Raw genomic sequence first — 13,730 nt, forward strand, 5'->3', positions numbered from 1 at the left:
TTTAAAAGTTCAAGGACCAAAGTGAAAACTATCCAATTAAATCTTGAGAATAGTAATTAAAAGATTATGGACGGAAAAATATTAATATTGGGATTCGTATTATTTATCGGATATAAATAATACGTATAAGTTATGATTAAAGAGTTAATCGATTTAGTTATGGACTAAATTGAACAAAAGAAAAGTTTAAAAGAGAAATGGTTTAAGTTAAAGAAATGAGGGACTGAAACGGATAATTAACCAAACAATATAAGATAACATTAAAGGAATCAGATGATTCCAGAGAAAGAAAGAAGAGCAGAAGAAGAAAAGCTTCAGTGAAGGGGAAAATTGACGATCATTTCGATCCGCCGCCGTTTCGCCGTTTCTCGTCCAAATCGTGCGTTCTTTATATCGATTTGTTCGGAATTGGAAGATCTATCAATCTTAAGCTTCATTTCAAGGTAAGATTTCGGATTTGAGTGTTAAAATCGGAGGTTACGGGCTGTTTCGACGAAAAACGCTATGTTTGAATCGAAACGCCAAAAACACGTCGTTTTCCACCATTTTCGTATAGATTCTTGATAAGTTTTGAGCCTAGATGATTTAGGTATGCATTGGTATGAATTTTGAGGTATTTGGAGCTTCGGAAATGGTCCAGAAGCATAAAAAAACGCTGCCCTCGAAGTGCGCACGACGTGCTGCACTTCAGCACGTCGTGCTGGTGCGCGACGTGCACCAGTGAAGGGCACGTCGTGCCCTTCATGAAAAATGAAGGGCACGATGTGCCAAGCTGGCACGACGTGCCCTACTTCAATCGTGACCTCCGGGGGACTTCCGGGAGCGAAAATTGGCTTCCGATGACATGATACGGGCGTAGAACTCTGACAAATGTCTTAAAATGAATATTAATAAGACATTATAGCAATGAGCATTAACATGATGAGTAATCAAAATATGAATAGAGATCTATAGAGAAAGATACGTTTAGAACACGACGGCTATGTTTCGTATTTTTGTCGTGTTAGGTACCTAGTGCAGTTTTTAAGAACAGGATTCTCTAAGTATATGTTTTAACGATAGAATCCTGTGATAGATGTGACGGACTATCGATCTACGAGTATGACGAAGCAAGAAGCTCGACGAGGATTGACGGACCAGTCTCCTGGAGCTTACGTTTGGATATAAGGGATAGCAGTCACTGTGAGTGGCAAATTACTTTCGCGTATTATTATTATTATAAAAGTTATTTTCATATATTATGAATGTTGTTATCAATACATCGCATTTATATGATTTGTTTTTATGAGACTTTGTTATGTTTGATTGCTTTGATACATCAACCTTGTGGTGATGTTTATGGTCTGCATGATATATTAGATTGGTTTGTGTGAGTTGAATCAGATACATCGGTTGGCTTTGCTATCGATGTCAGACATATCAGATACATCGGTTGGCTTCGCTATCGATGTCAGACGTATGAGATACATCGGTTGGCTTCGCTATCGATGTCAGGCATATAGGATACATCGGTTGGCTTCGCTATCGATGTCTGGCATGCAGGATACATCGGTTGGCTTCGCTATCGATGTCAGGAGGATGAGGTTAAGTACGATAGTTATGAAATGAAAAGCCATGAATTATATTCTGAGTATGCGATGTTGTAAATTTAATAATACCGTTAATAATTTGCATACTCACTCAGTATTTTCCCAAATACTGACCCCTCACTCTGATGTTTGCAGGTAGTAGAAGTCGGATCAGACAAACCATATTCATTGTGCCAGAAGTCGTTGGACTTGCACAAGTATGAGGTCCTAGAGCTGCTGTCACGACCCAAAATTGAGGGCCGCGACCGGCGCTAGGGAATGGGAATTGTAGTTCCGAATCCCGTAGCAAGCCTGAACTTCACTAAAACTTTTTCGCAATTATCATATAAAACCTGACCTTACAAACGGAAACATTTAAACAAAAACACATTTATACACTGGTAAAAATCATACAACTTGCTCGGACTTATCATTTCCGTATCATATACGTACTAGCCCGGCATAAACTACTAGCGTCAAAGTTACATCACGGAAATCTACCTCCGTGGTACAAAACATAACTATTGTAGCCAAACCAAAATATGCACAACAGACAGCAACTATAAACAACATACAATTTTTACTGTTCTACTAGGCCATGACACTAGTCAGACATTATACTACTGCAGCAGACATGGAAGTCGGAACTGTTTATTGGAACATTGACTTCTGGTCAGAGACGGACTTCTAGCCACGTCTAGAATCTAGGTACCTGAAAAACACACTATTTGGGGGTCAGCTATTAAGCTGAGTGAGTTATACTTTACTTACCATATTATCAAAATAAGCATCGCATTTAAAACATTTTTAAAATATATATATACAATCACATTTTCAAACAATTCCAACATATACAATCACAGCGATTGCAAACAATTCACTTAAAACAAGTATTTGATCCGATCGAAACCTTAATCTTAAACTCCTTAACCTCTCCTAATCCGTATCATATTCGAATCATATCGTCCGAGTGGCCGGGTCCCGAGATAGTTCGACCGAGTTACCCGCTACCACGTGGCATAGTCCCGAGATAGTTCAACCGAGTTACATCATGCCACTACTTAATCCCAAGTTGTGGGTCCCGAGATAGTTCGACCGAGTTACCCACCAGATACGGGTCCCGAGATAGTTCGACCGAGTTACCTCGTATCTGCCACAACTATAATCCTCCTTTCCGATACCCAAACATATTCCATTTCATAATCATAAATATAATCAACATTTAATGAGCTCATATCAAACGTTTTAATGTACGAATATCTAGACTCTTATAAACACCGGTGATCACACGGCCTATTGACGCCCAATAGGTAGCTCGTTTCTTCGGATCGTATACAAATTCACATTCGCAAATAATCGACAAGTCATGAGCAAAGTAATACAATTCATATATCAAACAAGTCAATCCATAAACAAACAAGTTGAATATAATTCAATCATATACCAACAATCCAAATCAAACAATTCAACTCAAATAACTAATGCGATGCATTTAATAATAATAATATATAGTATATATAAAATAGTTTTTAATACGATAATAAGAGTGAGTAAAATATACTCACCGCTTGCTATCCATAATCTCTGATACTAGCTAAGCGATGTCGCGTTCTGTAAGTTCCGGGTTCCATTGGTAGTCGCCTCGTCAATTCTACACAAATTCGATAATAGCTCGAATTAATTACACTCTAACTATAATTAATTAATCTAAAACTATGTTTCTAGCCAACTTCGGCTATTGAAACCGTTCACTTAAAACAGTCCGACCCCTAAAAAAAATTGACATTCTTAAAGTTAAGAACGTCGCCTACAACTTTCATTTAGGTCTCGGACTGAGATTATCACCCGAAGTTGTCGGAATTTGGCTCCGAAGTTAAGACCTTGGGCTGTTATAAAATTATAGAACTGCTCTACGCGACTTAATGTTCTGCCTTATACGAGCAGTTTAGAGTCCGATTCGACAAAAAGTTAAACTTAGACATTCGTAGATAACATCATTAAGTTTCCGTACCAATAAACGGAACTCAATTTGGACGTATACAACTCGAGATATGACCCGCGCACTAAGGCTGTTTTGCACAGAAAATTCTTGCAAAATGTCCAATTATCGTTTATACATTCGGATTGAAACTATTACGTGACGGAACTAAACATATCGATATCATATTTCAACATTACAATAATCCAGCCCTAATACATGACCTATTCCATCAATTTCATTCAACAAAATCTTAATCCAAAGTTCCATTTTCAAAACTTGTTTTACATCCAAATCAATCTAGCTCATAACGCTTAGCGTTTTCATCAATTATGAGCGTAATTGGACCTCGGGGAAGGGGTGACTTCGGCCCCTTCCTCTACTCTCTGCCCTCCCTTGCTTTGATAAGGGGAGGGGCTGCTCATGGCCATCTCACAACAATTAACTATAAAACTTATCAAAACCGATCAATTACAACACGTAAACTTCATTTTTAAGCCTCAAATCATTATGGTCACCATTATTATTCAAAACAGCAAATTAAACTCTAACCCTTAACATACATCACACATAATTCACAACTCTCAAGTCTCACCAATTCAATCATTAAACTTTGCATAAACCATCAATTTACTCATCATAACCATCATCTACACCATTAGAATCATCATCACCATTTATACTTACAAATCCCGAAAATCACAGCTCAAAACCTAACCAGATTTAGTGATTCATACCTTGATTAATAGGTCTAGATCAGTAGAGCTCCTCCTCCTCGTTCCGTGGCCGCAAGAATCGCCCCAATCGGAGCTAAAACGAAGAAGATATGAATTTTTGAAGATTTTTCCATCATTTCTTCTCAAGGAAGAAGAAGACCACCTTTTCTCTCTAATTATTTTGTTGCTGTCATAAAATGAATATTCCAGCAATATTATCACATATAAGTGATAATCATGGGTTGGAAAATGTCCAATTTGATCCTTAAGTTTACCACCTCCTCACGCTTCGATTTTTAACTTTTCTTTCGTCCAATTTAGTCCGTCGATCACTTAATCTTTTGATCTCGATAAATTGTGTATTATTTATGTCCAAATAAATAATATCGACTTAATATCTCATAATTCTATCTCCGATAATTCATTTTTGCAATTTTTTAACTAAAAACGCTCAAATTCCAATTTGAGCTAAAATGAACTTTTTCTCACTTTTTCCTTTTAAATTTTGCTTTAACAAATATCGATACCCAATTATTCGATATTATTTTTTATAAGTTCTAATTCCCGTCAATAATCTATTAAATTTCCATTTTCCGGGAATTGAATCCTAATTTTCCAATTTTCGAGCCTAAGTGCACTTTATCCACTTTTCCATATTTTCCTTTTTAAGTCTAATTCCATTTCCTTTATGGAATTATTGACATTGAAATTTTCTTGTTAAAATATCAATATCGACCTACTCGCGTCTGTCCTTATTTATTCTTCTGTTTATTTTCTTTCTGGCCGCTTTACTTATCTTGAATCGGGCATGTTGCCTACTTTGGCAACGCCAGACGTACGGGGTATTACATTCTTCCCCCCTTATAAAAATTCGTCCTCGAATTTTCTTATATTTCTTTTTCTGGTAAACATCTTATCATTTCCTTACATCGTTTACTTTATTATAACGATGGCGCGTAAACTTGTCACTTCGATTATTGCGCGTCCTTTGCGTCCTTTTGTAGCTGTTTCTTATACGTCTTTTCACTATACTTGGATCCTCTTTAATGTACTTTTAATCTTCGTTCTGTCGTTGGCCAATTCCTTGCATCATCTCATTTATTAGCGTTGATATTTTTCAACGTTTATTCGTCGTTTCTTTGCAATTCCTTGCGAGTCGTACTTGTAGCGTATCATATTGGATACTATCTTAAAACGTCCTTTAAATACCTTTTATTATTAATCAAAATCTTAATTTGATTAATTTAGAATAATTTAATTGAATAACTTAATATTTTAAGTTATTTTAAACTTATCCAAAATTACTCTTCTGGTCAACTTTGACCTTTAAAATCTCTTATATCGAGTAGCTCGTTTGTCAAACAAAATTAATAAACTTATAGTACGCAACGTTATCTCCAACTTTTATTTGAACATCAGGTTCAAAATAGTTCCCAATGATGTCTGAAACTAGCGCTGAAGTCGCTTCCCTGATTTAGTTTTGGGAGCTGCACTTAACAGTTCTTAGAGGCTATTGCTAAAGCCTATAATTCAAGCGTTTAAAAACGTCTTAATCTGAATTAAATTCAACATTCTTATATTTTGATATCCAATCTACAACTTTTGTTGAGAGTCGAACTTGTTTCGACATCTCCCTGACCTTCGAAATCGTCCTCAAAGTTGGCTTCTAGTCACACTTTTACCCTTCGATTAACTTATGTTTTTCGCTCACTTTTGAACTTGAAAAACAATCAATTCAATCAAATGATACCATGATTAAATTATCCAAATTTAATCTATGCAATATCCTTTACTTAAATCCATTGATTCTGATTACATATCATCGGGTTTCGGGATCCGAACTTCGCCCGAAACATAGCCTCATGGGCTAATTTTGAACCCCGTTCTATCGTCGCCAATTCTAGTTTACCTTGCCTTGGAAATTCCTTTTAATATCTCCACTTAACATGCATTTATACTTTTCATATTAAGTACAAGGTTGATCCTTTATCTTATCTCGCACCTTATTCCTTGATATTCGGGTTACCATGTTTGTCTGAACCAAACAACGCGTAACGTATTACCTTATACCCGGTTAACATCATTCCTTTACTCTTCCTTCTTAGTCTCGATCTATTTCTCGATATGTCATGACCATCATGTACTTCTTATCCCAAATTAATGGGTGTCCTTGTCCTTGAGTTTTTTGCATCCTTCAATATTCACAATGAATTAATATTCCATAATAACTCTATTGGTTTTCTTTCGATCGTTTCTCAAATCTTAATTCTAACCCTGACTTTTTCTTGTTAGGTTATACTATCCTTGGTAGTCTTTACCTCTGTCTTGTATCGTATAGCCTTTTAGAGTTTGTTGGAATCTGACGTCATTTTTCTTGACGTTTCTCGTCTTTCCCGTATCTGATCATGTCTATACTTATCTTTTCCTTTCACGTTTTTGATGCGACACTCCAATTAACCATTTACTTCATAACTTAGTCAACGGTTAGATTTATACGATCGTTCGTTTGATATCCTTGTCAAAGCTTGATGGTATATAGGAATCTTTCCTTTTATACCAATAGTACACTTCATTGTCCTCTAGTGTTGAATCTCATGAAGTTGAATGCTCGCTATACATTCCTTAACATATGCCGCGTCCATCTTTCATGGCGCAACTCTTACCTCTCGACCTTTTCACTTCAATCGTCCAAATCTGACTTGTAATACCTTTACCATTGTTCGATGTAATCCTTTCCTTTCCCTATTATGTTTCTCGGTTATTTCATCATTCCTATTATAATACTTTTCGATCACTTTATCCATCTCATTCCAATGTACATGTTGTACATGATACGTTTTGGTTCTTACAAACATATGACTACGGATTTCTTTATCATCGTCCGTTGAAGTTATTGTCTTCGTCTTATCGTATTTTTCGATCTTCTTGTACTTCTTGTTTTGACATGTCCAATACCGTTTATCGATAGGAGGTAAACTTGCTCCCTGCTCGCATTTGTCAATGTATTGCATCTTTCAGTTAGCCTACCTTATTACGGTCTACTCCTCTTCTCATTCATTCTCATCCAGTATTTAAGTATTGTACGCGTATATTTTTAATCGTTCTTACCCTTATATGGTCTTTTCCATGGTCCGTATCTTCCTTGGATCTATACCCTTTCTTTTCTCGCTTTAGATGGCGTACTTTCACCCCGTATTACGCTTGGGTAAGCACCAATCTTAGGTACCTTACCGATATCTTACACGTCTCGCATCGATAAATTGCAATAATATTTATTATCATCAGGGCTTCATTCTTACATTGGGATGTATTTTATCACACACGTTCATTCTTGTTTATCAAGAATCTTTTATTATTGTTGTCGCAGGGCTTTACATCTGAGTTTCTTACAAAACAAATATATCTCAAACATTGCTGGTGCACCAGTCTTTCAAACTCTTCTTTCGACTCAAATTCTTTTACTTTAAATCGTTTGAAAACATTGGTACAATTGTAGCTCAGAGTGATGACACCTCTCATCACCAAAGAGTTGCTGAATAAAATCACGTCTTAAAAATTTTGACACGAGTATGATGCATGATTTACATTTTGAAAAAATGTATTTTATACAGAAAATATATATATGTATACTCGTATGCATTACTACCGTGATTATGACATGCCACATATGATGACTGAGCACAATTGTACCATTAAATTACAAAATTTTCTTTCCTTGAAAATAATCGTAAGTCCCTTCAGATTACACACCTTGCGACATTAATGGCTTTTCATTATAATTTATTGGGGTTTATTATAATTTTGATATTGTAATTTTGTTATCCATTAACACTTATCGAAGTGTTTTATAGCCAATGCTATCCTCTACTAGCATTGCTAAATGAATATCCCGTTCCTTGTCTTTTAATACTCATGCGTCTCTATAGTTCATCATCTCGATCGTACTCTTATCCCACGTAGCCCTTAGGCTCACGTGTCAATCTTTCACATCATACTTTCTTTGATATCATTTACGATCCTTGTGGTAATGAAAACGTAATATAGGGAATTACGTTTCACGCCATATACATTATGTATGTTATGTATTTTATGCATTCTTAGTTTCAATTATTGTAAAGCAACTATGTTTACGATAAAGCCTATATGTGCAGGTTTCTCAATCTATCTCAATAGGCATTATCCTAATAATACACAATTCTATCAATGTATGTCATATCAATCGATCACAGAATAAACAAAACAATACAAACATTTCAATCACATAAACATGTTTGGCACATAAGCACAGAAAGCATTTCGTACTTGAGGGCGTCTCACTGGACTCACCCTTCTCGGGTCGCAATGCCACATCCGCGTCCTCTAGCGCGTCTAGCACTGCCTCTACCTCTATGCATAATTGCAGGGTAATGCCAAATACTTGGAGCAGTACTCCTACGAAAAGGGAATGTCAGTCTCTCACGTCGAAAGAAGAGAGGTGGAATGGAATCGTCATTCCACTCATGATCGCTGGCTATTTGACGAGCTTTAGCGAATAACATTCCAAAATGCTTAGGTGCATTATTGTATTACTCAACAAAGTCGGGTCCTAAACCCCTAATGTACTGATGGTTCACCTCTTCTGATGCTTCCTCTTCGGATAGGTCTTCCTAACTTTCCTCACTAATTTCCATCTCCGGGACAATGGTCCCACCTCGAGTTTGAATATCTGATATGCACTCATTCTGACGTATCTCTGATAGTCTGTCAGTATCTACATGAAATCCATTTGATAAATAGGAGGCGCTTCCTCCTCTTCTGATACAACATGTAGCTGAGCCCCATTTTTGCTCAGATATGCTGAACAAGAACAATACTTAATCATGTGATACTGTCCAAACCACTTTTCCACAATATCCAATAATTTAATATATGATATGCACTATCTAACTAAAAGCTTGACTAAGTATCTAAGCATATCACATTCACTTAAACACTTAGGAAATCTCACACACACGCGTTCCACTCGGAAATAGACAGCCTATAACATCTAACAAATTCAATGAGACACATATAATCAATAAGGCTCTACTCTATACGCTGCAGTAGTTCCTAGGTACATAGGGTCAAACAGACACTTTTCATAGACTGGCAGTGGTAACTGGACCTACTGCTCTGATACCACCTTTGTCACGACCCAAAATTGAGGGCCGCGACCGGCGCTAGGGAATGGGAATTGTAGTTCCGAATCCCGTAGCAAGCCTGAACTTCACTAAAACTTTTTCGCAATTATCATATAAAACCTGACCTTACAAACGGAAACATTTAAACAAAAACACATTTATACACTGGTAAAAATCATACAACTTGCTCGGACTTATCATTTCCGTATCATATACGTACTAGCCCGGCATAAACTACTAGCGTCAAAGTTACATCACGGAAATCTACCTCCGTGGTACAAAACATAACTATTGTAGCCAAACCAAAATATGCACAACAGACAGCAACTATAAACAACATACAATTTTTACTGTTCTACTAGGCCATGACACTAGTCAGACATTATACTACTGCAGCAGACATGGAAGTCGGAACTGTTTATTGGAACATTGACTTCTGGTCAGAGACGGACTTCTAGCCACGTCTAGAATCTAGGTACCTGAAAAACACACTATTTGGGGGTCAGCTATTAAGCTGAGTGAGTTATACTTTACTTACCATATTATCAAAATAAGCATCGCATTTAAAACATTTTTAAAATATATATATACAATCACATTTTCAAACAATTCCAACATATACAATCACAGCGATTGCAAACAATTCACTTAAGACAAGTATTTGATCCGATCGAAACCTTAATCTTAAACTCCTTAACCTCTCCTAATCCGTATCATATTCGAATCATATCGTCCGAGTGGCCGGGTCCCGAGATAGTTCGACCGAGTTACCCGCTACCACGTGGCATAGTCCCGAGATAGTTCAACCGAGTTACATCATGCCACTACTTAATCCCAAGTTGTGGGTCCCGAGATAGTTCGACCGAGTTACCCACCAGATACGGGTCCCGAGATAGTTCGACCGAGTTACCTCGTATCTGCCACAACTATAATCCTCCTTTCCGATACCCAAACATATTCCATTTCATAATCATAAATATAATCAACATTTAATGAGCTCATATCAAACGTTTTAATGTACGAATATCTAGACTCTTATAAACACCGGTGATCACACGGCCTATTGACGCCCAATAGGTAGCTCGTTTCTTCGGATCGTATACAAATTCACATTCGCAAATAATCGACAAGTCATGAGCAAAGTAATACAATTCATATATCAAACAAGTCAATCCATAAACAAACAAGTTGAATATAATTCAATCATATACCAACAATCCAAATCAAACAATTCAACTCAAATAACTAATGCGATGCATTTAATAATAATAATATATAGTATATATAAAATAGTTTTTAATACGATAATAAGAGTGAGTAAAATATACTCACCGCTTGCTATCCATAATCTCTGATACTAGCTAAGCGATGTCGCGTTCTGTAAGTTCCGGGTTCCATTGGTAGTCGCCTCGTCAATTCTACACAAATTCGATAATAGCTCGAATTAATTACACTCTAACTATAATTAATTAATCTAAAACTATGTTTCTAGCCAACTTCGGCTATTGAAACCGTTCACTTAAAACAGTCCGACCCCTAAAAAAAATTGACATTCTTAAAGTTAAGAACGTCGCCTACAACTTTCATTTAGGTCTCGGACTGAGATTATCACCCGAAGTTGTCGGAATTTGGCTCCGAAGTTAAGACCTTGGGCTGTTATAAAATTATAGAACTGCTCTACGCGACTTAATGTTCTGCCTTATACGAGCAGTTTAGAGTCCGATTCGACAAAAAGTTAAACTTAGACATTCGTAGATAACATCATTAAGTTTCCGTACCAATAAACGGAACTCAATTTGGACGTATACAACTCGAGATATGACCCGCGCACTAAGGCTGTTTTGCACAGAAAATTCTTGCAAAATGTCCAATTATCGTTTATACATTCGGATTGAAACTATTACGTGACGGAACTAAACATATCGATATCATATTTCAACATTACAATAATCCAGCCCTAATACATGACCTATTCCATCAATTTCATTCAACAAAATCTTAATCCAAAGTTCCATTTTCAAAACTTGTTTTACATCCAAATCAATCTAGCTCATAACGCTTAGCGTTTTCATCAATTATGAGCGTAATTGGACCTCGGGGAAGGGGTGACTTCGGCCCCTTCCTCTACTCTCTGCCCTCCCTTGCTTTGATAAGGGGAGGGGCTGCTCATGGCCATCTCACAACAATTAACTATAAAACTTATCAAAACCGATCAATTACAACACGTAAACTTCATTTTTAAGCCTCAAATCATTATGGTCACCATTATTATTCAAAACAGCAAATTAAACTCTAACCCTTAACATACATCACACATAATTCACAACTCTCAAGTCTCACCAATTCAATCATTAAACTTTGCATAAACCATCAATTTACTCATCATAACCATCATCTACACCATTAGAATCATCATCACCATTTATACTTACAAATCCCGAAAATCACAGCTCAAAACCTAACCAGATTTAGTGATTCATACCTTGATTAATAGGTCTAGATCAGTAGAGCTCCTCCTCCTCGTTCCGTGGCCGCAAGAATCGCCCCAATCGGAGCTAAAACGAAGAAGATATGAATTTTTGAAGATTTTTCCATCATTTCTTCTCAAGGAAGAAGAAGACCACCTTTTCTCTCTAATTATTTTGTTGCTGTCATAAAATGAATATTCCAGCAATATTATCACATATAAGTGATAATCATGGGTTGGAAAATGTCCAATTTGATCCTTAAGTTTACCACCTCCTCACGCTTCGATTTTTAACTTTTCTTTCGTCCAATTTAGTCCGTCGATCACTTAATCTTTTGATCTCGATAAATTGTGTATTATTTATGTCCAAATAAATAATATCGACTTAATATCTCATAATTCTATCTCCGATAATTCATTTTTGCAATTTTTTAACTAAAAACGCTCAAATTCCAATTTGAGCTAAAATGAACTTTTTCTCACTTTTTCCTTTTAAATTTTGCTTTAACAAATATCGATACCCAATTATTCGATATTATTTTTTATAAGTTCTAATTCCCGTCAATAATCTATTAAATTTCCATTTTCCGGGAATTGAATCCTAATTTTCCAATTTTCGAGCCTAAGTGCACTTTATCCACTTTTCCATATTTTCCTTTTTAAGTCTAATTCCATTTCCTTTATGGAATTATTGACATTGAAATTTTCTTGTTAAAATATCAATATCGACCTACTCGCGTCTGTCCTTATTTATTCTTCTGTTTATTTTCTTTCTGGCCGCTTTACTTATCTTGAATCGGGCATGTTGCCTACTTTGGCAACGCCAGACGTACGGGGTATTACATTCTTCCCCCCTTATAAAAATTCGTCCTCGAATTTTCTTATATTTCTTTTTCTGGTAAACATCTTATCATTTCCTTACATCGTTTACTTTATTATAACGATGGCGCGTAAACTTGTCACTTCGATTATTGCGCGTCCTTTGCGTCCTTTTGTAGCTGTTTCTTATACGTCTTTTCACTATACTTGGATCCTCTTTAATGTACTTTTAATCTTCGTTCTGTCGTTGGCCAATTCCTTGCATCATCTCATTTATTAGCGTTGATATTTTTCAACGTTTATTCGTCGTTTCTTTGCAATTCCTTGCGAGTCGTACTTGTAGCGTATCATATTGGATACTATCTTAAAACGTCCTTTAAATACCTTTTATTATTAATCAAAATCTTAATTTGATTAATTTAGAATAATTTAATTGAATAACTTAATATTTTAAGTTATTTTAAACTTATCCAAAATTACTCTTCTGGTCAACTTTGACCTTTAAAATCTCTTATATCGAGTAGCTCGTTTGTCAAACAAAATTAATAAACTTATAGTACGCAACGTTATCTCCAACTTTTATTTGAACATCAGGTTCAAAATAGTTCCCAATGATGTCTGAAACTAGCGCTGAAGTCGCTTCCCTGATTTAGTTTTGGGAGCTGCACTTAACAGTTCTTAGAGGCTATTGCTAAAGCCTATAATTCAAGCGTTTAAAAACGTCTTAATCTGAATTAAATTCAACATTCTTATATTTTGATATCCAATCTACAACTTTTGTTGAGAGTCGAACTTGTTTCGACATCTCCCTGACCTTCGAAATCGTCCTCAAAGTTGGCTTCTAGTCACACTTTTACCCTTCGATTAACTTATGTTTTTCGCTCACTTTTGAACTTGAAAAACAATCAATTCAATCAAATGATACCATGATTAAATTATCCAAATTTAATCTATGCAATATCCTTTACTTAAATCCATTGATTCTGATTACATATCATCGGGTTTCGGGATCCGAACTTCGCC

General features: G+C 36.0%; 2 long non-coding RNA genes across 2 annotated transcripts; both read right to left on the reverse strand.

Annotated features, from left to right (window-relative positions):
- Positions 1-1,942: 1,942 nt before the first annotated feature.
- Positions 1,943-4,659, reverse strand: LOC126662200 (uncharacterized). The gene is made up of 2 exons (XR_008789643.1): positions 3,134-4,659; positions 1,943-2,292 (listed from the first exon to the last, which is right to left on the reverse strand). It is a non-coding gene; the product is annotated as an uncharacterized LOC126662200 (long non-coding RNA).
- Positions 4,660-9,562: 4,903 nt separating this feature from the next.
- LOC130014709 (uncharacterized) lies at positions 9,563-12,279 on the reverse strand. Its single transcript, XR_008789635.1, has 2 exons — positions 10,754-12,279; positions 9,563-9,912 (listed from the first exon to the last, which is right to left on the reverse strand). It is a non-coding gene; the product is annotated as an uncharacterized LOC130014709 (long non-coding RNA).
- Between the last annotated feature and the right edge of the window lie 1,451 nt (positions 12,280-13,730).

The sequence above is a fragment of the Mercurialis annua genome, linkage group LG8 (assembly GCF_937616625.2).
Source record: "Mercurialis annua linkage group LG8, ddMerAnnu1.2, whole genome shotgun sequence".
NCBI lineage: Eukaryota > Viridiplantae > Streptophyta > Magnoliopsida > Malpighiales > Euphorbiaceae > Mercurialis > Mercurialis annua.